Below are 26,245 nucleotides of genomic sequence, written 5' to 3'. Positions count from 1 at the left end.
ACAGTAGAGAAGGCAAAATGGACAATTTTAATTAGTTAAAATTAAACAATTATTGCATTAACAAAATCAATGCAGTTAAAATTATAAGGAGGCAGGTGACCAAGGGAAAAAAATCTTTCTAACAAGTCTCTCTGATAAAGTTTTCATATCCAAGAGATATGAAGAGCAGATTCAAATATTAAATAATAGCTATTCCCCAGAAGAAAAATGGTCACAAATTTTCATTTTTCCCTCCAATAATATTTTATCTTTCCAAATATATGTAAAGATAATTTTCAATATTGATTTTTGTAAGACTTTATGTTTTAATTTTAAAAGAAGGTACTCATTTCTAAGTTTGATTTTTCTTGTGCAGCAAAATAACTATGGATATGTATATATTGTATTTAACATATACTTTAACATATTTAACACGTATTGATCTACCTGCCATTTAGGGGACAGGGTGGGGGAGAAGAAAGGGAAAAGTTGGAACAGAAGGTTTTGCAAGGGTCAATGCTGAAAAATTACCCATGCATATATCTTGTAAATAAAAAGCTATAATTTTAAATAATAATAACAAAAGAAAAAAAGAAAGAAGGTACTATCTATATATCTATATCTATATATATATATATAGATATATATATATATATAGCTGAAGAGATGAATAAGTAACTCTGAGTTTTCCATATACTGATATACAGTCATGTATCTACTTTATAATATGTTCTATTTTTGGGAGGAGGTTTTATCATAGTTTGATATCTAAAGAACTACATACTGCTTTTATACAAATTCAATTAGCATAATTCTTAACTGTGAATATAGTTTTACACAAACATTACTCAGGAAGATAAAATTCAATTATGATGAACTTTAAACCATTCATAATATAATTTTGTTATATTGAACATTATCTGAAGTGAGCTATTAGCTGAAACCTGGAAATTTTTTATACCAGTTTTTATAAATGGATTTTACCTGCATATTATAGTCATTCTTATTATTATTCCAGTACTTATTCTATTCTACTATTCTACATATTCATATATAAAGTATTCTATTTCTCCTTATATAGGGAAAAATTTGAAACTTTAAAATTAATGTATTATGATCAAATTTACCTTATTTTAAGGCTAAAAAGAACTTAAAGATTATCTGATCCTACTCTTTCAATTTATCCATACAAGTCTAAGTTTGCTACTGAAGGGGTAGAACCCTGAAATTCTCCTTGACTTTTGGGGTCAGCCCTGGAACTCTCCTGACAGGGACCTACCCTTTGGGGCGATTAAGTGGTTTCATTAAGATTGGCTTAGGACCACTCCCTACTTAATTTTAACTTAAGTGGTCTCATTTACCTGGAGATCTGGACCTGATATTTCTATTGAGTAGCTGTACCCTTTATTGAGCTGAAAATTAGTCCAGAACCACTCCTCCTTAGCTGAAACTTAGGTGATCTTATTCAACCAGAGATCTAGGCAGTGACAACATTGAAGTAATTTCATTCAATTGAAACTTCAATCTCAGATTTCCTATTAAAGGGCAATTTTGTGTTAATTTCTTTGCAGAGGCCCAAAGCCTTGTCAAGGAACCTTTCTCTATCCTTGGAATAGCTGCCTGTCAGGACCTCTGCCCACTGTGAAGACTTTTTTGTCTCAGTGTTAACACCTCTGTTTATCTCTCTGCCAGGATTTCTCTGCCAGGACCTTTCTCTCTCTGCTAGGATTGACTTCTCAGTGCCAATCAAACTTTCCTTTTGCCAATCAAACTTTTTGGGTTCATGAATTCTTTCATGTTGAATCTGCACCAACTAGAAGGGGATTCTCATACCTCAACTCTCTGTACCACCACTAAACACATCATTTGATTCCCTAACCACATCACTACTAGATCCTCACCAATGATCAAGTCATGTCTGATGCAGAAAAACAAAACAAAACAAACAAAACAAAAAGATGTTCAACGGGCTTCTTTTCTCCCTCTCTGCTACTACTCTCAATTCTGCAAGACTCATGCCTTCCCAAAATTAAACATACCATGGCCAAGTCACAGTCTGAGTTATTATCTACTTGTCCCAAGAAAAACACTCAGTCAAACTCAAACTTGAAAAACTTATGGAGAAGATCTAGAGTGAGAATAAATAACTCCCCACTCAGATTCATCTTCAACACAGCAAAATGATCTCTTCCTAAAGTACATTTTTAAACTATAACTATGTTACCTTCTCACTCAATAAACTCAACAGTCCCCTATTCCCTCCAAAAGCAAATAAAAAACCCTCTAGCTTTTTAAGTCCTTTACAACTTGGTCCCTTCCTATACTCTCAACATTCTTACATTTCACTCTCTTCCTAGTCCTCCACAATACAGCTACATGAACCTATGAACTGTTTCTTACACATAATATTCCATTTCCCAACCCCATGCACTTTCATTGTTATTACTTCACAATGTCCTCCTCTTCTTTTTTACCCCGCTATTTCCCTTGGCCTCCTTCAAGAGTCAGCTCAAGTTCTTATTTCTGAATGAAGTTTTCCTCATCAGAGTTCCCAGTTACTTTCTTCAAAAATTACCTACTATTTGCCATTGTTCAATTGTTTCAGTCATGTTCAGTATTTTATGACCCAATTTGGGGTTTTGATAAAAATGCTGATTCGCAATTTCATTTTCCAGTTCATTTTATAGATGAGAAATTAAAGAAAATGGGGTTTTGATGTGCCCAAGTATCTAAATATCTAAGGCTGGAGTTGAAGTCAGGGCTTTCTGACTCCTATGATCTGAGTGTCACCCAACTAACTTCTTTTTATGCCATGTATACAATGAATATTGTCTCATTAGAAAAGCATCTATCTCCTTGAGAGCACTATCATGTTTTTGCCTTTGACACACAATAGGAACTTACTAAATGGTTAACTGACTTTCTTTTAACCTCTCCCCACCTATGAGATATTTCAATTAATTCTTTTTTCCTGTCACAGCTAAACTTAAAAACCTGACTATATAATACTATCTCTATTTTTTATCTTAACCTCCACAACTCCTTCTCATAATTTGGCTTTTCTAGCCCTTTTCGTGGTCAAATCAAATCCAAAAGTATTATGTACATACTATGAGCTAGACACTGTAGTAGATAGTAGGGACACAAAATAAAAAATAAACAAAAACCCAATTCCTAATCTCAAAAGAGTTCCCAATCTAATGTATAAATAATTTATTATAGAATTCCCTTGAAGTGTTCAACTGAAAGAAGACAATAGCATTAAGTGGGACTGGGAAAAAGCTTCTTGTACAAAGAAAATGAGCATTTAGCTGGGATTTAGAAGAAATGTGGAGAAACCAGAGGGAGAAAATCCCAGGAGTAGACAAAAGCCCAGAGAAATGCATAGAAAAAGGACTAAAAAGACTAAGGAGTACTTGGGAATAATGAATAAGAAGACTGGAAAGGTAGAAGGGGGCCAGGTTATAAAAAGTTTTGAATGATAAAAAGAGACCTTTATGTTTGATCTTGAAAATTATAAGGAGCCACTATAGTTTATTTAATAAAGGATGAAAAGATCAGACCCATTTTTAAGAAGACCAATTTAAAAAATTATTTCCCCCAGCTTACTAGAAAAACATTTTTTAAAATTATATATGTACTTTCATTAAAAAATATATTTAGGAAGATCAATTATTTGGAAAAATTTAATTTAAATAAAACAAGAATTTCTGTGACAGCACTTATTGAGCACATGAAACTGCAAATCTATGTAAAACTTGTTATTGCTTTCACAACTACAGCAAAATTGTCATTCAAATTTTTTTTCTTTTCCTTCTCTTTGTCCCTAGAATGGCTACCATTAGACAGAAATAAGTACACATACACACACCCATAAAATTATTACATATATATATAGGTATATATATACCTATATATATTCTATTTAACACTTATTTCTCTATATGCTAACAGTACCTTCTTCATATGTTCTTTATAGTTAATTTAGATATTTATGATAGACAAAATAAGTTATTCATTCAAAGTCATTCTTAAAACAACATTTTTGTACTGTATACATTACTCTCTAGGTCCTGCCCATTTCATTCTTCATTGTTTCATCCAAGTCTTTCCATGTTGTTCCATGTTTTTCACTGGGCTAATCATTTCTTATTCCACTGCAATATTCCATTACAATCACATACCACAAATTGTTTGGCCGTGTCCCAATTGTTGGAGATTTCCAATTCTTTACCAACAAAAATAGAGCAGCTATAGGTATTATATTTAGAACATATAAGTTCTTCTTTTCCACTGCTTTTCTTTAGAAATAGAAAAAATTGCGAGATAGCTAGGTCAAAAGGTATAAATGTCAAAGGCAGTTTAATAATTCTTTGGGCATATTTCCAAATTGCTCTCCAAAATCAGTTTAAGATAATCAATTTGACAGCTCTGTGGAAGATGACAAGACTAGGGAGAGACTTGAGAAAATAAAATCAATCAAAATATAAGTCCAAGCATGAGGTGATAAAGAGCTGCACTAGAGTATAGGTAGTATTAGAAAAGGTAAAGGGATGCTGGTGAGACATGCTACAAAGCTGGACTTGACAAGACAGCAACAGAATGGCCATGGAAGGTTAGAAATAAATGAGGAGATAAGGATAACATCTATGTTTATTGCAAAAATCCTTTTACTTCACAGTCATCATTTATGTTCTGCCTACTAAATATGGATATATCTCAGAATTCAGTCCTGGGCCTTTTTTTTCTTTCTTTCTTTCTCTAGCCTATATCTCCTCTGCTAGTGATCTTAGCAGCTCCCATGATTCAAAAATCATTTTTAAGGAGAGAACCCCCAAATCTACAAATCCAGGAATCTTCTCTTTCCTTTGACACTATTCTCACATATCCAACTGCTGGACATCTCAACCTGTACAGGTGAAAAATGAGAACAGAAGCCTCAGAAGGAGGACTTCTAATGACTAGTCTTGCTTCTAGTTCAGCTCTCAGAGGTATAATTTGTGGAAGCAACTACTATGGAATAGGGAAACCTTGCCAATTAATTGCCAACCAAGTTCCTCTCACAAAGCAAACAAACATAATTCCAAGGGAGAAAGGAATTAGTATATAAACCACCCAATCAAATCACCATTATTACCTTCACACCCTGACAGAGATAGCCAAGGACCCTGAATTCAAGAAGCTTGAGAATAGCCCAATGTCCCTAAGCAGCATCCAGGAAAGCAGTCCCAGTGGAGATTCAGCATGGCAATTGCTCTTGCATGACACTACAGCCGTATCTAAGACCCAGCAAAAAAAAAAAAAAAATCTTATCAATAATGGTCAAGTGGTTCAACATCAGTAACTGATATGGTTTTATCAGTGACGTGACATTAAAGAATAGATGTTAGCGATTTGTTTTGCTGCTGCTCCTTAAGAACTATGAGATCTTTTAAATTTGACTTGCAACTGAAATCTTATATATTTCCTATCTTCCCCATGAAAATGTCAAATTCTTGAGATTAATCAAGGCACTTTCTTATTATCTTATTTGTATCCCCAGTGATTTGCATATACTAAACACTTATCAATGCTTCATTAATTCATTCAAAGGTATACTAAAATCAATATCTCTAAAGACAAATTCATTATCTCTCCCTATAACTCCACCTACACTTCTTTCAAACTTCCCTAATGTTGTCAAGGTCATCAACATTATTTTAGAAAAAGAGTTATAAAACAGAGATATTACCCATTCTCAATTCTTCTTTCTTCTTTATTCCACACACATAATTATTTGTCAAATCTAGCCATTTCAAACTTCACAAAATGTCTCAGATTTGTCCTTTGTTCTTCAAACACATTTACATCCTAGTTCAGGCACTTTTTACCTCTAGCCTAGGTTACTGCAAGAATCTTCTAATTAGTCTCCAGACTTCAAATCTTTCTTCACTCCAATCCATCCTTCTAGAACTGCCAAAGTGATTTTACTAAAGATCTGATCATATCATTCTAAAAATCTATTCCTCTAAATAAAAGTATAATTTTGTTATGCATTTATACCACTTCATAAATATATATGTATATACATACATATGTAAACACATTTTCAAAAATGAGTTTAATTGTAACTATTTCACACATTTTTGGGGGGCATTTTTTGCCATATACTTTCTTATATTTAGCCCTGAAAACAGTTTAATCCTTTCTGTATTTATTAAGGAAAAAAAGTGCTTCTAAACTTTAGCCAGAAAATATAAACTAGTAATCAGGAAGGAAGTAAACAATGTAATGGGTAAAGTACTACAATGAAAGTCAAATAGACCCAAGTTCAAATCTTGCCCCAGATACTTATCTTTGTAACTCTGGTTGAGTCACAACCTCTACATCAGTATTCTCATCTGTAAAATGTGGATAATAATAGCAGTAACCATCCAGGGTTGTCATGAGACTTAAATGAAACAATATTTATAAAGCACTTTGCAAACCTGAAAGCACTATAAAAATGCTAGCCCTTATTACTATCATTATAATTACTAGCAACCTGTTGACATTGATTAAGCAAAGTCTGTATGTCAGTTGTTAACCAAAACGCCAGGCATTTCTTAAGAAGATAGACAATGATATATTAATATTTTTAAGCATATGGAATCTTGGTTAAAAAACCCCAAAGGAAAATAGAAAGACAATATATCTTTTCCCTATCCTGAGATATTAAATGCACTTTCAGTTCTATCTGTGTGAAGAGTAACCACTGAAATAACAAAATATAAAGTTTTTATTTGTGCTTCTTTTCTGTAAACATAAGAAAACTTTACTTATAAGTTTCCAAGTATTTAGGGGGAAATGTGTTTTAAAATTAAATGCTAATCGACTGCAAAAGCAAAAAGCTATTGTTATTATAACTAACAATCAGCAATTTGTAGTGTGAAATGGTAATGTTTTTACATTTTCAAGATGTCAGAAATATATCCACATAAAAATACTAACATGTGGACATTATTTCCTACAGAAACAACAAATATATGAAAACTTTATTGTAAAAATGATTTAGAATGAAATGATGTATTAGGATCCATAACAAAAACTTGTTAAACAAAACTGAAGTTTCAGCTACATAAATTCAATATTAGGGCATCTAATCCAACTCAGTACTTTACTTATGCTTTATGTGCTCATTTTTCATTAAGAGGTGTGCTAAAATCCAATCTAATATTTGTTTATGGACATCCTACTACATAATAATTTATGTTCTAATAAAAATCAAAAGACACAAAACTCAATGTCAGAATCCCAGAAATTCCCAGGAAAATAACTATTACAGCATCCATTTTAAATTGATAAAGAAATATAAATATTTTGGCTCACTGCAAATAATAATATGTGCTAAAAGCAAAAGAGAGTGATTACTTTAAAATACAGCTACTTTAGAATACAAACACAAGAAATGGACATACAAATCTTAAAGCAATAAAGAAGCAAATAATAGGCCATAAGATCATAAATTCAGCACAGAAAAAAATTTCAAAGTTTGTTTTTAATAGATGGGAAACTAAGGCACAGAGAAGTTGAGTGATTTGTTCAAGGTTACATAGTAGCAAGTAATGTTGATTTAATTTTTTAATGAAGTTTTAAAAAATACTTATTTTTGTTCCTAAGTAATATTAAATTTATAATAAACCATTTCAAAAAACAAAAAAGTTATTGGCAATTAAAACATAAAATTGAGTATGGGAAATTATCCAATCATACTTTCAATTATAAAAATTATTATCTAATACAACAGATAAAGGTATTCTAGTATCTTATGAAAAGAGATAAAATGATTCACAGAAGATAGGTGTATAATTGCAAAGAATTTTTTTTTAATACAATGTAAAAGTATTTGGATTAGGAAACATCTATAGGGTTCAAGGTAATATGAGACATGAAAGAAGAGCACAGAAGAATCTAGCTCTCCCACAATGTTCTAAAAAGAGCATCAAAACCAAAAATGATTGAAAAAAATTCAATTTAGTCTATAACTCCCCCCAAAACAGCCAGAAGCCTCAAAGCTGAAAAAAAATATTGCAATAAGCTCAGGTGAACAGACCAGAAGACTACATAGAGCCTCTCCTGGTGGATGGAATGTTGCCACTCTGGCATTTATTTCATGCACTAGAGTGGTGGCATTCTAACTAGAGACAGCCAACTGCAGACCTTTCACTGAGGCCATGGAAGCTTGGCCCACATTCCAAACATATGAAGGAGGTAAAATTCAGTCAGGAACACAGGATATTGAGTTAAGGGTGAAAAGATGCCTGACCAACTAAAATAATGTGAGAATGGGTGGATGAGACCTTGGCAAAGTCTGAATCAAGAGATGACAGGAATACTTTGAAGAAATATGGGTCAAGAGATGGCAAAAAGGTAAATACAGAAGAATGTAATTCCAAAACAACTATTTCAACTATTTGCAAAGGCCCAAAGAAAAAGAAAAGGCCTAGTATATGTATATAAAATGTATATAAACATTTTATATATATAAATGTATAGGACTATACATTTCTGAAAGAAATGAAAGATTTTTTAAAAATAGATTTACATATGAAATAAGCATTCTGAAGGAAAGAATTGGAAGCAAATAAATAAATAGGTTAAAACAGCAGATAAAAATTCTTATCAAAATAACAGATCCTTGAAAATGAGAATTCGCTAAGCAGAGTGATTTCATGAAACAAATATAAGAACAAATGCAAAATATTAAAAAAAAATGAAGAAATCAGAATTCCTGGGAGGATGAGGGAATAAAAAGGCTAACAACCATATTCTCCCCCCCCAAAAAAAAGAAATCATAAACGAAAACTATCTATAATTACCAAAATCAGATAAAGTGAAAATGAAAAAAAAAAAAGCCAATCATTTCAGGGGATAGCTAAGTGGAACAGAGATAGAGCACCTACCCTAGAGTCAAGAGGAGCTGTATGACCCTGGACAGGTCACTTAACTTGCCCTTAACCCCAACTGCCTCCAAAAAAGGGAAAGCAAAACATAGCAAAACCAATCACCTCCTAAAAAAAATTCCAAAATAAAAACTACTACCATTATCAGAGAAAGTATAACAACCAATAACTCAAATCTGGGAAAGAGAAGAGAGGAAAGTGAGTGGATTCAGATCAGATCCCTTATATTTTGCTATCTTCTTTTTCTATCTAAGGGAGTAGGGAATATGTTACCTATTATTCCCTTTCTTGTGATATATATATATATATGTAAATATGCTCCAGTCAAATTAGTCTTCTCACATATAACTCTCCATCTCCCATTTCATGCTTTTCCTTCATGCCTAGAATATTATTCATATCCCCTCCTACCTTTGCCTCTCAGAATTCAGACTTTCAATTTTAAAGCTTGGCTCAAATTCCGCCTCTAAGCCTTTAGCTACTAATTCTGAGACACAGCCCACAGTCTCTCCCAACTAAAATTACTTTGCATTTATCTACATCCACTATATCCAGTAGAGTGCATGGTCCCTAAGGAAAGGCTCTTTCATTGCTCTGAATCTGTATTCCTAGGATGATGACTGCTGTAGCATTAACTAGTACATAATGCTACTGTGACTGTAGGCCTCTCACCTCCCTCTACCCTTCATATTTCTTTTAAATGAGATATGTGCCCTCCTCTCAGAGACATATTTAATTCTTAATAATCATCCTATTCAGCATTAATGATATCTATAAATGCCCTTATATTGCAATTTCTAATTGATCTTATTTACAAATTCACTATACATCTGCCTATAAATACCTGAGGCCTTTGGTTTCTTTATTGGATTAAAAAAAAAACATAGAAAAACTTTTGTCTTTTGTGAATTTTGATATAGGTCGACTGCAATTTGTTATATAGTTTGGTGAACATAAACAGGCAGTTTTCTCTCTCTTTCAGTTTAAAGCATTTATGATTAAATTTCTATGTAATAAAAGAGAAGGATGAGGACTCCATGCCACCAAGGCAGGTTAGAGAGAATTCTTCCTCAATAGCAACTTGGTATCTCTCCTAATCCCTATTCCTGCCATTTCCATTATACCCAAACCTAAAATCTTCCACTCACAATGCATGCTTTTTCCAGACTAATACTCTTCCGTATTAAAAGATCTACTCATAGTTATCTCTGAGTTCAAAAATCTTCAGTGTTCCCCTAATGCCTTTCCTATAAAGTTCAAACCAGAGCTTGGAAATCCCTCCCAAACATAATTCAATGCTGCATGCCCTCTGGACATGCTTTGTACTTTCCCAATTATGATGATACTGTTTCTTATACCTAGAATCTCTCTCCTTCCCCACTCTATTTCTTCCCTCTCTCAGTCTACTGAATTCCTGCTTTTCCTTTCAGTTTGATTACTAATTATCTTCACAAAATATTTCCTCATTTCCTCCAGATGATAATGATCTTTCATGATAGAACTCCACAGGACATAGCTTTCATATACACTTAGCATGTATTACTTTACAGTCACTTTTGTGCCTGGTATACTTCCTTACTAGATATAAGCTTCACAAGAGCAGAGACCAGCAATAGCCCTCTTTAGTTCTTAGTACAGCATGCTGCACAAAAAAGGTTCTTAATGTCATATAACTAAAATATAAGTTGGAAGCTGGAAGGTCTCTTATGCTATTGTCCATGAGTCCACCTGTTTGCTCTGCTGCTAGGAGCCCAAGATTCAAGGAACACTACCTTGGATTATCTTTGAATGGACTGCAGAAGAAAGCTCGTACAACCAGTCTTTCAAAATTCAATCATTAAAAAAAAGTGTTCACCAATTCAAAGACTGTGTGTGTTAGTTCCAAACAGATGAAATCCTGCTAATGTTTTACAACAGGTTAAAGCTAAAGAGTAAGTAAGCAATTAAGCTGAATAATAATTGTCAATATTTTGAGAACTGAATAGATAGAAGAACCAGAGGCTCTAGAAGGGACTTTTACTTAAACTAACACAGAAAAGTAAAGCTAGAAAGCAAGACACCTATAGATTGCTGTAGCAGAATACATAATTCAATTCAAATCAATACTGCAATATTGCAATAATGCAATGGAGTTGCCATTAAGAAGACCTGGGCTCAAAGCTGACCTCCAATACCAAACAACTGTGGATAAATGGATAATCTATCTAACCTCTCTAAATCTGTTTCTTCAAATGTAAAGAGATAATCTTTAATGTAAAGATGCCATCTTTCATCTATGTATCCCAAGTACATAACATAATGCTGTGTAAGGTACTTAATCACTATCTGTTGCATAAGTGAAATGTACTATGTTAAAAATTAGGTATCATTTTAATAAACTTGTGTAAGATAAGAAAAAAGATCATGGTTTAACTGTACTTTTGTACAATTCTACATATGATTTTACTGGATGCATAAGTAAATTAATGCATGTAAATTGCATACTGACAAATACAAAATATTTCTCAGAGTGCATATTAAGATTAAATAATTATTACCATGGGAATATGCAGCCAAAATTATAAGTGTACAAGAAAGTAATTCAGCAAATATACTTGTATTTTAAATTCTGTACAATTTTGCATTGTCTACTAGCCAAAGGCCTCCACAGATGATTTATGAGAAAATACAAAGGACAGGACAGGATGTAAGGGCAATGGAGAAATTGTGATCTGCATGAATAGACAAAGTCACTATGTCAATGAAATAACAACCAACAAAAATATGAATGAATTAATCAAAATATATTATTTTACATATTCAACTAACATTTCTAAACTTTAATAATTTTAGTACAAAAATGAATAAGTTTAAGCCTCCACAATAAATTCTTTTCTCAAAGCACTTTTTTTTTCTAAAATGGTAGGTTCCATTTCTCTCCTTCCATACTTAAAACAAAATTGGCTAACCATTAGATTGCAAAATCCATGATGCCAGGAATTATACTTCTAATATACTATAGAAATCTTGCCCATATACCAACTGATGAAGACACGATTAAAAAGCAGGTCATTTGAAAAGACTGCCAACTGCCAATCCAATAAATCAGCCCTGTTTCACGGACCAAAAAAGGCACATAGTTTCAGGCTGCATTAAAAGTGAATATAGTATCCAGAATAAAAAAGGCAACAGTCTTGCCATATATTCACCCTGGTCATACCACATCTGTTTTTACACTTACACACACACACACAGAATTTTCAGGTCTGGGCACCATTTTTAAAAGGTCATTAAAAAGCTAGGAGAGGACATCCAGAGAAAAATGACCAGAACGAGGAGTAAAAATATGGCGGAGCTTGTTTGAATTGGGGTAAAAAAAAAAATCAGTTGATAAATTTTAATTTTCAGAGGAAGGATTACTCCTTCAGAATTGGCAAAAGCTACACATCAGGCTGGTTTGTTAACTGTCTAGACTTAAATAATGAAAATGTATTATCTTGTGTACACTCCCCCTCACCCTCCCAAAGAGCTGATTGCTAAACATTCACCAGCATACCCCTGTTAAGGGGATTTAAGGTCATGTAAATATCAAAGATAGTTGTTTAAAATATTAACATCAAGTGGTGGTGGTGATGGGGTATATGTGTTTGGGCCCAACTCACATGTGCACAAAAAAACAGGCAAGCTATCATTATATTGCTGATAAAGTTATAAAAGTGCAACCTTTATAGCAATATGCCATTTTACATCAAGTACAAAACTTAATTCCCTTTGATCCTATAATACCATTGTAGAGGAAAAAAATCTATATGTACAAAAGTACTGATGGTATCTTTATTCATAATAAGAAAAAACATGTTTCCAACAACTGAGATGTTTAATGATATGGAGTTAAACAATCCATATTTATCATTTATTTATCAAAATATTTATCATATAAAAGCATATTAATATTTACTATATTAATGTATAATATTATACGACAAAATTTCAAATAAATATGGGCAGACTTGACATAATACAAAGTTAAAAAAAAAGAATCGGAACTTATAAACTGACTTTATATATAAGAACAAATTAACAAAATCCAGAAAAAGAAAGAATAATTCAAAAGAGGACAGAAACAAAATATTTGTCACAATTTGGTTAAGATCAATATACACTTAAAAAAAAACCAAGCATACAGCAGAAGTTTGTTTCATGCAATGTATTTTTATCTGTGCATGGGAAAATTTGTTTTTGTAGATAATTACTAAATTTAGAATGAATCTTAAAAAAAAAACTAAACAAACATGCAATTCAAGGATTGGTGGAAAGCAAAGAGTTCAAAAGTCAGGACATTTGAGGTCAAATTCTAATCTGATACTTAATAGCTTCATAATCAGAAATTCAACCAACCTATAAAACTTTGTAAGTCTGTTGTAAGTTTGTTTTCTCCTCTGCATAGTGGCTATACTAATGCTCTATTGCAGAGTTGTAAGGAAAGCACTTTGTAACACTTATATCACTTAATAACTGTGAGTTACTATTTAACTTGGAGACACAAAAGATTTATGCTGGTGATGAAGTAAGAGGTTGAAGTGAAAAGAACATTGGATTCAAAGTCAAATACCTCACTTCAAATACTGTTTCTACAACTTGAGCAACGTGACTTAAACCTCTGTGGGCATCAGTTTTTGCATCTGTAAAATGTGGGGAGGAAAGGAATATTTTGAACTAGGTGGTTTCTAAAGTCCCTTCCAGCCTTCAATCTCATTAACTTAAGAACTTCATAGATTTTGAGATTCATCATGTGAAAATGATATTAGAATGGTTCTGCTTGATGCAGAGGATATTAGTGAAAAGTATTAGGAAAGCACATTTCAGTTTTTATAAGGGAAAACTTTGTAATAGACATCTCAAAACCAGGATAGATTATTATCTAAGGGGATTAAAATACCTATTTTTAAGCAAAAATTTCATGATAAATTGTCAACAATGATGTAGACAGGATTTTTCCTTTAGATAAGTGTTAGAATAGAGGACTTCTGAAGTCTCTTTCATATCTGCAATTCTATGATAATAATGACACTGGTGTAAAGTCTAAAAGAAGTATACTATAACACTGAATCTTTTCCACACTATCTTTTAGATTTTTATTCACAAAAAAACTGAATAAACTGTATAATGATTTGTAGTTAATCCTGCTATACAAAACATATAAGAAAATATAGTTCAGGTTTAAGAAACTAAAGGGATTAATAGTCTGTGGTTTCAACTACATATATTATAATAATGTATATTATACATGAAGGATATTCAATAAGAGTTGGTAGGCACAAGACATGATAAGCAACTGAGTAGCAACATAAAAAGAAATGAAGATGCCTCTCAATAGTCAGTGATGTTACTCAAGAAAGTCATAAAGGAAATCGGCTATATGAGCGAGACCCAAAACATACTAGTTAAAGGTAAAAATCAACACAAATTAGGAGAAAGAGGAAAAGGCACTGTGTATGGTAGCAACAACTTCAAGATAACCTATTCCAATGAGTTATTATCCAAAAATGAAAATGGAGAGAAAATTATTTCCTTTACCATCATTTCCTGAAAAAATTTAACAAAATTAAGGCAGTCCCCATTAAGAGGACAAAAGAACCCAGAAATTGCCTTAACCAGCAATTTCCCTAGAGCAAAAATAAATGGCAGCCCAGGGTAGACTTAATTTTAAATTCAAAAATTATTTTAAAACCTAGAGTAAAAAACAATGGAAGAAAAAAAAAAACAAGCCTAAAGTAGCACTCAAAACAAATAAACAAAAATTACTACCTAAAATCAAAAGAAATAATGGAGTGGTGTTGGTGGAGATCTAAATAAAGAGAGAAAATACCTTTAAATCTCAAATTACATTAAAAGCAATGAACATCAAAACACTTTGGAACTTGTTAAAATACACAACAGTGGATTAAGTGAAAGAGAATAGAAAAGAAATCATCAGAAATAATTAAATTTAATAACCTAGTGCTCTCTATAAACCAGATAATGTTCTATTTGATAAGAACTGCTTGGAAAACTGGAAAGCAGTTTGGCAGAAATCAGGATGAACATTTTACACCATAGACATTTCATAATAAGCTCAAATTGAAACATGTCTTAAAAGAAAAAGATTATACCCTAAAAAAAAAAAAGAAGAAAATTAGGCTAGATAATTTTCATACTAAGACTAGGGAAATAATTCTTAACAAAGTGAGAAGACCAGAGAAAATAAAATGGGTCATTTTGACTACATGAAATTAAAAAAAAAAAAAACTTCTATATGAACAAAATCAATATAATAAGAAAAAAATATATTGATTGTGGGAAAAAACCAAAAACCTTTGCATCAATTATTTCTGATATGGATCTCATATCCAATGTGTGTGTGTGTGTGTGTGTGTGTGTATAAAAAACAAATTAATATAAATGTTTAAATCCAAGAGCTGCTCCCTCAATGGGCAGGTAATCAAGGTGTATGAACAAATAGTTTTCAAAAAGATTGCAAACTACTAACCATTAGATGAAAGATTCCTCGCAGAAAATAATAGAAATGAACATCAAAACAATCCTGAGTTTCACCTCATACACAGCAAATTTGTAAATATAACAAATGTGAAAATAGTTGATTGTGAAAGGACTGTGGGGAAAAAAGCACACTCTTATACCACTGGTGGAATTGTGAATTGGTCCAAGCTTTCTGAAAAACAATTTCAAATTATACTGAAAATATAACTAAAATACCCATAAGAAAGAGGTGTCAAACTGCATTTGGAAAATATTACAGATTGGTTCCCAACACAAAATCTATCTTTTAAATAAAAATGTTTTCCCAGAAATGCTTTATAGTCATGAATCTAGGAATCAAACACTCTTTGAAGAATCAAAGTCACAGGTAACCCAAAAGGCATGCATGAAATAGTAAGAGACAGTTTTGAAGAAATGCATGAGTGAAAAACTTAGGCAACTATTTAGCAAAAGTGAGGGGTAATAGATGAAAAGAAATTAAGTATTACACTGTTACTCACAGAATGCACAAAGACCCATCGAAATGCAGATCCTTTGTAAAACATCTATGAAAGAACATCAGCCAGAAAGGACACGGGATAAGAAATCACAGTTGGGCTGCAAAATGCAGAAATCTATTAACATGCTGAAGTTACAAATACATGTTTATATTCTTTTCAATCAGCACTGACCAACTTTTTAGTCCTGACAAACTATACTTGCATAATATTGGCAGCCTAATTCCCATATTTTGGTTAATTATTCCAAGAACCAGAAGCTTTCACCTCTTGCTCTGTCTGCTGTGATCAGTGATCACAGTATGTGGCAAAATTATAATGTACTTTGACTTCACTTGATATTAGTCATCTTCACTTTTCCTTTGCTGATTTATGTGATATTTTCTTATAATTTCTCCTCCTTCTTACACCATCCCAGTCACTTGTCACTTATATTCCTGAACATTCTTATACTTAGAATTTAACATGGTCATACTCCCATCACATTTTTCTTCCTCTTTCCTTTATACTCAATTTCTCTCTCCCTCCTGTCTCTTCCTATATCTCCTCCTCATTTCGCTCTTCCTCCCTCCCTACATTCATTCTTTTTTTCCTCCCTTTTCCCTATCTATCCCAACCTCTTGACTTAGAACATGTTTGTCAGCAAAATCTAAAGCAATCATTCTATCACTAACAACCAAAGACCTGAGCCAGGAAATAGTTAGATTTAGTAATGATTAGAGAATAGTTGCTGGGTCAAATAGAAACAGACTCAATACTGCAAAAGAATAAGAGTTAATCTGGGGAGGAAGACATGAGATCAATATTACATAATAAAATGGGGAATTGATGACCTTGAGCAACAGTAGAAGTAGTAGCACTAAAAAAGCAGCATAGTATAGAAGGAAAAGTGCTAGACTTGAGGTTAAAAAGAATCTGAATTCAAATTCTGTTTCTGACAACTGCTAACAGTGTGACCATGTTCAAATCACTAAACTTATCTAAGCTTACAAACTGCCATAAAAATACCTGTGGTTTTTCAAATAAAGAAAAGTATGTAAAGTGCTTTACAAACCTTAAAACATTATATAAACATCAGGTAATAAATAGGGCACACTACAATTCTTCAAAGCCTATTAGATTAAAAAATAAAAGCTGGACAAGCATGGCATAATTTGGAAATAATACTATAACCAGTGGTTGGTATTACTAATAATTTTATCAAGGAAAGAAAACTTTGTGTATGATTCTAGATATTTTGCCTAAAGCAATATTTTGCTTAAAAGACCAATTTATTTCAAAGACATATTTTGCATATATGTTAAATAGGAACTGAAGTTATCACTGTGCTTCAGAGAAGATAAATCATTTAACAAATGCTTTACTGGTTTTATGAAAATCATTAAAACTGCAAAAGAAAGAAGAAATTGGAGAAAACTTAGTCAAATGCAATATTATACCTACATTTGGAAGTTTGTAAAACTAATACACTTGGAGGCAAAGGACATGATAAAACATTACCATTAGAAAACTTAATTACATTACTGCTGACTTCTCTACATTTACCAAAGAGTAGGATATCTATTTTGAAACAGAAGACACATAATTCATGTTTGTACTACAAGTGTAAATTAACAATGGATTTATTCAAAAACATTAAAAATATTTGCCTAAGAAGTTACTATTGAGAACAAATAAAACTGATTTTAATAACTTTTAACTATGTGGTAGTGAAAGACATTTTATAGTTGAATATCTGTCATCAGTTCTCAGTTTTTCAGGACTGCTGATTATTGTCTATTGTGGAATATCCATGCCCTTTCCATTATTGTGATTTACCTTTTAATTTGTTCAACAAAATACTGTTTTTATTTGCATAGCAATATGTTAAATATAGTAGAAATAAAGTAGCAAAACTTGGTCCTTCACATGTAATCCCTACTTTAAAAGCTACAATCTGGAGGAACTGAATTTATAAGCACATGAAAAGTTAAACAACAAAAATGGTAAAAAAACAAAACAAAACAAAACAAAACAAAAACCCTGACCTAGCAATACTATTTATTAAGTGTATAATTCAGAGATCAAAGAAAGAACAAAAAGAATCTATATATACAAAACTATTTATAGCAGTGCCTTTTATAGTGGTTAAAAAATGGAAAATAAGGGGGTAACCATAAACTAGAGAAGAAATGAACAAATTATAGTATGTGATCTAATAGAATAACATTGGGCAATAAGAAATCATAAAAGAGATGGTGCAAGAAAAATCTAGGAAGACTTCTATGAACAGCCTGAAGAAATCAGCAGAACCGTAAGAAAAAAATTATACAATAATACTATAAAGACAAAATAAAGTCTGAAAGTCTTAGTAATTCCAATCAATGCAATAACTAACCACCACTCCAGAGTACCAATGACAGAGAATGCTGCCTACATACTGACAGAATAATGGACTTGAGATTTAGAGTGAGACATATTTTTGTATATGAGAATTTGTTTTACTTGATTACAAATCAAAAGGGTTTTCTTTTTTCTTGTTTTAATTAGAGAAGGGTGAGAAGGAGAAAAAAATAAATGCCAGCCAACTGAATATAAGAGGCTTCTCATAGCAAAAGATGAAGTGTAAAAGTGAGCTAAATTTTGAAAAAATTAGGTTTTATTAGGATTTAAAAAGTAATGGGTGATACTAGTGTAAAGGTGATGAAGTGTAAAAAACATTAAAAATATTTGCCTAAGAAGTTACTATTGAGAACAAATAAAACTGATTTGTGAGTAATGGGTGATGCTAGTGTAAAGGATTTAAAAAGATGTAGAGGAGTGGGGAAAATTATACCTTGCTTTAAAAAGCAAAGGCAGAATATCTTATAGACCCCTAATATTGACATTCACCGCAAGTGTTCTATTTTCTTGTTCAAAAAATTTGAATTTCCTTAAGCTGATCATAATCTTTCATCTTGTTCTGTGCCTCATTCCTTCTAACTTTATTTTAACTATGACTTTCAATCCCTCCATCCCACAAGGGCATATCAAGTAATCCCACTTGCTCTGCCTTCTCCCTTCCCAATTTTGTCCTATTTGAGGAACCTGTTCTCTTGAATCCTTTGTTCCCTGGTCCAGTAGCACATATCAATCATGCCTTGATATACCTCAATCCCAGATTCCCACCATCTAACTCCTTCATTTCCATTTCTATATTCACAAAATTGTGCTTAACTTCATCCACTACAGATTTATGCTCACTATTTGAGATTGGCTTAGTGCAAGAATTCAATCCTGACAACTGATTCCTTACCCCACTCACCATAGTAGGCCCTGAAAAAATTTTCTTCTTTTTTCAAGATACACAGAACACTCCTTTCCCTCAATCTTCCTTGGTGAGGAGGACCTTTCTCTATGCTTCACCAAAAATGTTTAAATCATTCATCAAGAACTCTCTTCTCTACAAAATAAATCCCCATGAATCCTCAGCATTTTTATACATCACCAACAAAATCCAACAGCAAGAGATACAAAGAAAAATTCTATTCAAAATAACTGTTGACAGCATAAAATATTTGAGAATCTATCTACCAAAGGAAAGTCAGGAATTATATGAGCAAAATTACAAAAAACTTTCCACACAAATAAAGTCAGACTTAAATAATTGGAAAAAATATTAAGTGCTCTTGGATAGGCCGAGCGAATATAATAAACATGACAATACTCCCTAAACTAATCTATTTATTTAGGGCTATACCAATCAGACTTTCAAGAAAATATTTTAATGATCTAGAAAATATAACAACAAAATTTATATGGAAGAATAAAAGGTCGAGAATCTCAAGGAAATAAATGAAAAAAAAAATCAAATGAAGGTGGTCTAGCTGTACCAGATCTAAAACTATATTATAAAGCAGCAGTCACCAAAACCATTTGGTATTGGCTAAGAAATAGATTAGTTGATCAGTGGAATAGGTTAGGTTCACAAGACAGAATAGTCAACTATAGCAATCTAGTGTTTGACAAACCCAAAGATCCTAACTTTTGGGATAAGAATTCATTATTTGACAAAAATGGCTGGGATAACTGGAAATTAGTATGGCAGAAATTAGGCATGGACCCACACTTAACATCCTATACCAAGATAAGATCAAAATGTATCCATGATTTAGGCATAAAGAACAAGATTATAAACAAATTGGAGGAACAAAGGATAGTTTATCTCTCAGACTTGTGGAGGAGGAAGAAATCTGTGACCAAAGATGAACTAGAGACCATTACTGATCACAAAATAGAAAATTTTGATCACATCAAATTAAAAGGCCTTTGTACAAACAAAACTAATGCAAACAAGATTAGAAGGGAAGCAATAAACTGGGAAAACATCTTCACAGTTAAAGGCCTCATTTCCAAAATATAGAGAATTGACTCTAATTTATAAGAAATCAAGCCATTCTCCAATTGATAAATGATATGAATTATTTATCAAAGGATATGAATAGACAATTTTCAGATGATGAAATTGAAACTATTGCCACTCATATGAGTGTTCCAAATCACTATTGATCAGAGAAATGCAAATTAAGACAACTCTGAGATAACAATACATACCTGTCAGATTGGCTAAGATGACAGGAAAAAATAATGATGAATGTTGGAGGAGATGCGGGAAAACTGGGACACTGATCCATTGTTGGTGGAGTTGTGAACGAATGCAACCATTCTGGAGAGCAATCTGGAATTATGCCCAAAAAGTTATCAAACTGTGCATACCCTTTGATCCAGCAGTGCTCCTACTGGGCTTATACCCCAAAGAGAAACTAAAGAAGGGAAAGGGACCTGTATGTGCCAAAATGTTTGTGGCAGCCCTTTTTGTAGTGGCTAGAAACTGGAAAATGAATGGATGCCCATCAATTGGAGAATGCATGGGTAAACTGTGGTACATGAATGTTATGGAATATTATTGTTCTGTAAGAAATGACCAGCAGGATGAATACAGAGAGGCTTGGAGAGACTTACATGAACTGATGCTAAGTGAAATGAGCAGAACCAGGAGATCATTATATACTTCAACAACGATACTGTATGAAGATGTATTTTGATGGAAGTGGATTTCTTTGACAAAGAGACCTAACTCAGTTTCAACTGATCAATGATGGACAGAAGCAGCTACACCCAAAGAAAGAACACTGGGAAATGAATGTAAACTGTTTGCATTTTTGTTTTTCTTCCTGGGTTATTTCTACCTTCTGAATCCAATTCTTCCTGTGCAACAAGAGACCTGTTTGGTTCTGCACACAGATATTGTATCTAGGATATACTGCAACATATTTAACATATATAGGACTGCTTGCCAATTAGGGGGGGGGTGGAGGGAGAGAGGGAAAAATTGGAACAGAAGTGAGTGCAAGGGATAATGTTGTAAAAAATTACCCTGGCATGGGTTCTGTCAATAAAAAGTTATTACAATAAAAAAATAAATAAAGAACTTTCTTCTTTCCTCTTTTTCACCCTTATCCTCTGCAACAAATTACCATGATCATTCCCACATTTCTAATCTTCCATCTCTTCCTCTTTACTGGTTCCTTCCCTGCTGCCAACAAACCCACGTCTCATCCTTTACTTGATTTAACCATACTGGATAGCAACTGTTTTACATTTTCCCCTCTTTTTTGGCTGAAGAAAGTCATCTTCACTAGGTGCTTCCACTATTACTCTTCTCTCTTCTAAATCCTCTGTAACCAGGTTTTTGGTCTTATCAAATGAAATTGCTTTCTCCAATTACCAATTGTTTGAGCCGGCATATCTAATCCTTATCCTTCTTTACATCTCTGATCACCTCCTCCAGGAAATTCTTCTTTCTTAAGATTTTTTTTTTTATAATGCTCTCATACTTCTCCTATCTTGACACATACTACTTAAATCTCTTTCACTGGTTCTTCATCCATGTTATGGCCATTAACTTGGGGTACTACCCAAGACTGTCCTTGGATCTCCTTTTTTCTCCATATAATCTTCATTTGATGATTTTACCAGTTGCTATGGTTTTGGTAAATCATCTTACTATTTATAATTCTCAGATATAATCTCTCTCTTTACCATGAGTCCTTCATCACCAACCACTGGATGGATATTTCTAATTGGAAATACCATAAGCATTTCAAATTAAACATTTGCAGAAAAGGATTGATTAGCTTTCTTTTAAAATTCACTTTCTCACAATTTCACTGTTATTGTTGAGGGCACCATTATTCTCCCAATCACCCTAATTTGCAACCTCTGTGACATCCTCTTTACTTATTCTATATAGGCAATCAGTTGCTAAATCTTATACTTTAATTTTTTCCTATTTGTCCCCTTCTTGTTCTCATTGTAACCATTATGATTCAGACACATCACTTCTCATTTCTTTAGACACCCCACATATACTATATTACCTGCCATACCTTACATTTTCATTTTCTACATTTCTCTTGGATGTCCCTTTATCTACATTCACACAGCCACAACCTCTCATCACTTCTTGACTATTCCAATAGTGTTCCAATTCATCCTTTTACTCAAATCTTTATTCACTTACATCTTCCATTGAGCTGCCAATGTGATTTTTCTAAAACACAGGTCTGAACATTTTCACCACACCATTCAAACTCTAAGAGATCCCCTATTACCTATAGAATCAAATATAAAGTCCTTTTTTAGGGATTTAAATCTTATACCTTTGTTCACTTTCCAGCCATATTCCTTTATTTAAAAACAATGTCTTACCTCTCATGTCTTTGAACAGGCTCTCCAGCATACTTGAAATTCATATGAAAGTACAAGATGTTTTTATGTAGTATGTGCTATATCAATGTAGTATGTGCTATATAAATGCTCTTTCTTTCCCCTTTCTTTTCTATGTATCAAATATAAGAAAAAAAGAAAAATGATATGGTTCATGTATGAATCATGATCTGCACAACGAAACGGTCCCCATTTCTAAGCATCTGAAAACATGAGACCCAGAATAGAGACCAGTGAGAGATTATAATTTCATTGATATAGGAGCTCAGAGTTCAGGTTTGCACACACTGCATCTCAGAGTTTAGGAAAAGTTTTCTTTGGCACTGAGAGGTTCAGTAACTTGCCCAAGATCAGTATGAGTCAGAGGCAACACTTAAACCCAAATCTTCCAGATTCTGAGGTCAGTTCTCTATCCACTATATAAGCTTCCTTTCAGGAAACATTGCCTTTCCAAAAAAAAAAAAAAAAAAAAAAAGAGAGAGAGAGAGAAAGAAAAGAAAAAAAAAGTAATAAGCTATTACTTTGGTATACGTTAATATATACAACAGATACATATTTACATTTGATATTTTATAGTCTGTAATATATAAAATTAAAAGTGTCAATTATTTAAAAAATATAAACCAAAAAGCAATTTTGGACTGGCATAAACAAGTGGTATAAAGTACAGTTACAGGAACAGGGAATATCTGACATTAAAATGATTCAGTTCTTACTTTTATACAAGTACATATCAAATCTTTCACATAGCCCTTATGAAATATATGGTTCAATGTCTAAATATAGAAAGATTAAAAGCTTTTAACATGTAAAATGTCCTATCATTTAATTATTTTAAGTAATTAACTCAAGCTGAAGAGGTTCAAAACTAATGGTATGAACCATATATTAACTACTGGAAAAGAATAAGAGTTACATTCATTTGTGGAGGTAGGAAGTCCACAGGTGTTATATATTGTATCTGGTTTTGGACTTTTTCAATGTACTAGTTGTAGAGATAATTACAATGTAAAAAACAAGTCAATTAATAAAAACTTATTTTAAAAAATAAAACAAAAAGGATATATGCTTTAAAATATGATTTTAAAACACCCTACCAACTTCAAAGAGGGATCACATCACCTAGAGAAATAACTGTTATTGCTCACTCCTTTAATTCTAACAATTGAGAAATCTGAAGTTATGAGGAGTTTCTAACTTCTCAAAATAACCTAAAAACTCATCAAGTCAGAAACAGAGAGGAATGTAGATGAAGTCAGGAGTACATAAATACAAAGATAGGTCATAAAATGAACCAAAAAGGAGGGAAAACAAATATTTGAAAATAGTAAAAGTATCATCATTATTTTTAAAGTGTAAATGTTGGAATCTTTGATTTTTATGTTTAGTGTAAAAAGATGTGTTAACAGGATTTATGTTATCTTGAATTCAGGTTAAAGAATGGCAACTGTCATTGCCTGGAACCACACCAGCTGTTTGATAAGCAAGATAAAAGAGAAGGGAGAAAACAAGTAGGATGGCATATAAATATAAATTCAAAATACTTTTTTCCTCATTAGTTTTTATCAATTCTCAACACTTCACAAAGCAGTTAAATTAGTATTTACCATTCATTTCTTTTAGCCTCCTTTCTTGACATGTTGAAGGCTTTCAGAGAGGCAAATTATTGAAAAAAAATGAGAAGCAACAGAAGGCCATACTCTGCTCTAGGCAGACAATAATTTTCAGCTCTAAGGAAATTTTAGGATGGACATTGCTAAGTTAAGTAACATCTAGATCACCAGGACAGAGAAGGGGATTGGATACATGGTATGTGAGAATGGCTCTTCCCAAAAATCCTATAAAATATATATATATATTTTGGGTTCTACTTTAATATCCCTAGCACAGTGCACAAAGTAAAGTATTTACTTAATAAATTCTTTAAAAACAAAGAAATGAATCAATGAAAAGACTGAAAGGATTTGAATGTGATAACAGTTTTTAAATAATTTATAATGCTGTCATATGGAAGTGGGGTTCAACTTGTTCTACTTAGTCCCATACAGCAGAAACAAAGGCAATATTTTGAGAAATGCAAGGCAAATTCGTGTAAACAAAAATTTTCTAACATTTATGGCTGTGACAACGGTAATGTGCTACTTTAGAGGGTAGAAGATAATCTCCTCCCCTTTCTCCCTCTGAAAGTATTCAAGTACAGGCTGCCATTTAATTAAGGGTATATGAAAAGAAGTTTCTTTTTCAGTTCAGAGTCCCTTGCAACTTTGTGAAATATGCTACTGTATCCCTTTAAAAGGAAAAAAAAAAAGGCTTTTACTACCTTGACTGGATATTGGCAGTTATTGAATTTTTTATCTTAAAAATTTTATTTACTGAAATATCTTTAACCTGATTTATAATTTTTAAAATAACAGTAAACAGGAAGTTTGATTTTAGCAGCACCAGCCAATGAACCACATATAATTTAGTTATGTCTTTAAGACTCTTAAAAATTATCAGATAATACTTAGGAAACACATACTATAATATCTTAATAATTTCCATTAAATGATAAAGGAGTGTTCAAAAGAAGACAGTCACTCTCAAAAATAAACAGTTTACCTATTTGAGAAACTTAATCTGAATATGTTGGTATTTGGTATAAATGATTACACAGCATGTCACTTAAAACTGGAAATTGTCTAGGTGAAACAATCACAATGAAGTTACAATGTAATCCAAAGCTATTCAGAAGTAGAAACAGATATTACTATTCCTAATGTCAAAAAGATCACACAATTCCAACACATTTCAGAGAAAATGTCCAAGCACATCCTAAGCAATTTAAATTCCATTTTCACTAATTCATGATTTTCCTTTTAAGACTTTTTGTTATACATTTTCTAGTAAAGTGCATAATAATTTAATAATAATAATCCAGGTTGGTGATTTTAAACTATAAACTTCTAACTTGCTAAGAGTTCTGGATGTCATATTATAGAGCCAGAAATACACAAGAAAGGAAAGAAAATAATCTGAACTTGAAATGCACTTTATTCTTGAAGAGGTTGTTGTTAAACACAACAATTATCTTCTCAATATGGCATAGTATTTAGTAATACTTTAATTTCATAATTAAATCTACATAATCAGTGTAGTTATAAAACCTGTGTTCTCTATGGCAGATCTTTCCTTTTAGTGGTCTTTCTTATTTATTTCTTTTATTTGTTATTGTTCTTATATGTTTTCTCCTCCTAAAGATTTGTCTGATACCACTAAAAATTGTAGGAAATGGATCTGACTATAATTATATATAAGAAAAGTAGTGGCAAATAATTAATTCAAGATCAACACTGCCATTACTGAAATTAGTTTCAATTAAAAAGTCTGGTTCTATAATGATGTTTAAAAAAGAAAACAATTTTCTCCTACTAGGTCAGATTTCATACCCAGTGTTCTTCATGCTATGTCCAATATAAAGTCTTTGGGAAGTCTCTGAAATATTATCTCTATGCTAAATTAAACTCATTGTTTCCACTTCAGGAACTGAACAACTAATTATACTCTGTTGACTCAACAAAATTTAATTTTCAAACTATATTC

General features: G+C 32.2%; 1 protein-coding gene across 2 annotated transcripts in view; it reads right to left on the bottom strand.

Annotated features, from left to right (window-relative positions):
- Positions 1–26,245, bottom strand: part of ZMYND11 (zinc finger MYND-type containing 11) — a 144,005-nt gene that overhangs the window by 108,713 nt on the left and 9,047 nt on the right. The window contains exon 1 of one of the 2 annotated variants that reach the window (XM_031939592.1): positions 15,920–17,910. The exons of the other annotated variant lie outside the window; for it this stretch is intronic. The gene's annotated coding sequence lies outside the window, so the exon portion shown is untranslated. Of the gene's footprint in view, positions 1–15,919; positions 17,911–26,245 lie in introns of those variants that run through there. 2 annotated transcript variants of the gene reach the window in all.

Source organism: Sarcophilus harrisii, chromosome 5 (assembly GCF_902635505.1).
Source record: "Sarcophilus harrisii chromosome 5, mSarHar1.11, whole genome shotgun sequence".
Classification (NCBI taxonomy): Eukaryota; Metazoa; Chordata; class Mammalia; order Dasyuromorphia; family Dasyuridae; genus Sarcophilus; species Sarcophilus harrisii.
The sequence above is the reverse complement of the archived record's forward strand: the minus strand, read 5'-3'. Positions and strand labels throughout refer to the sequence as shown.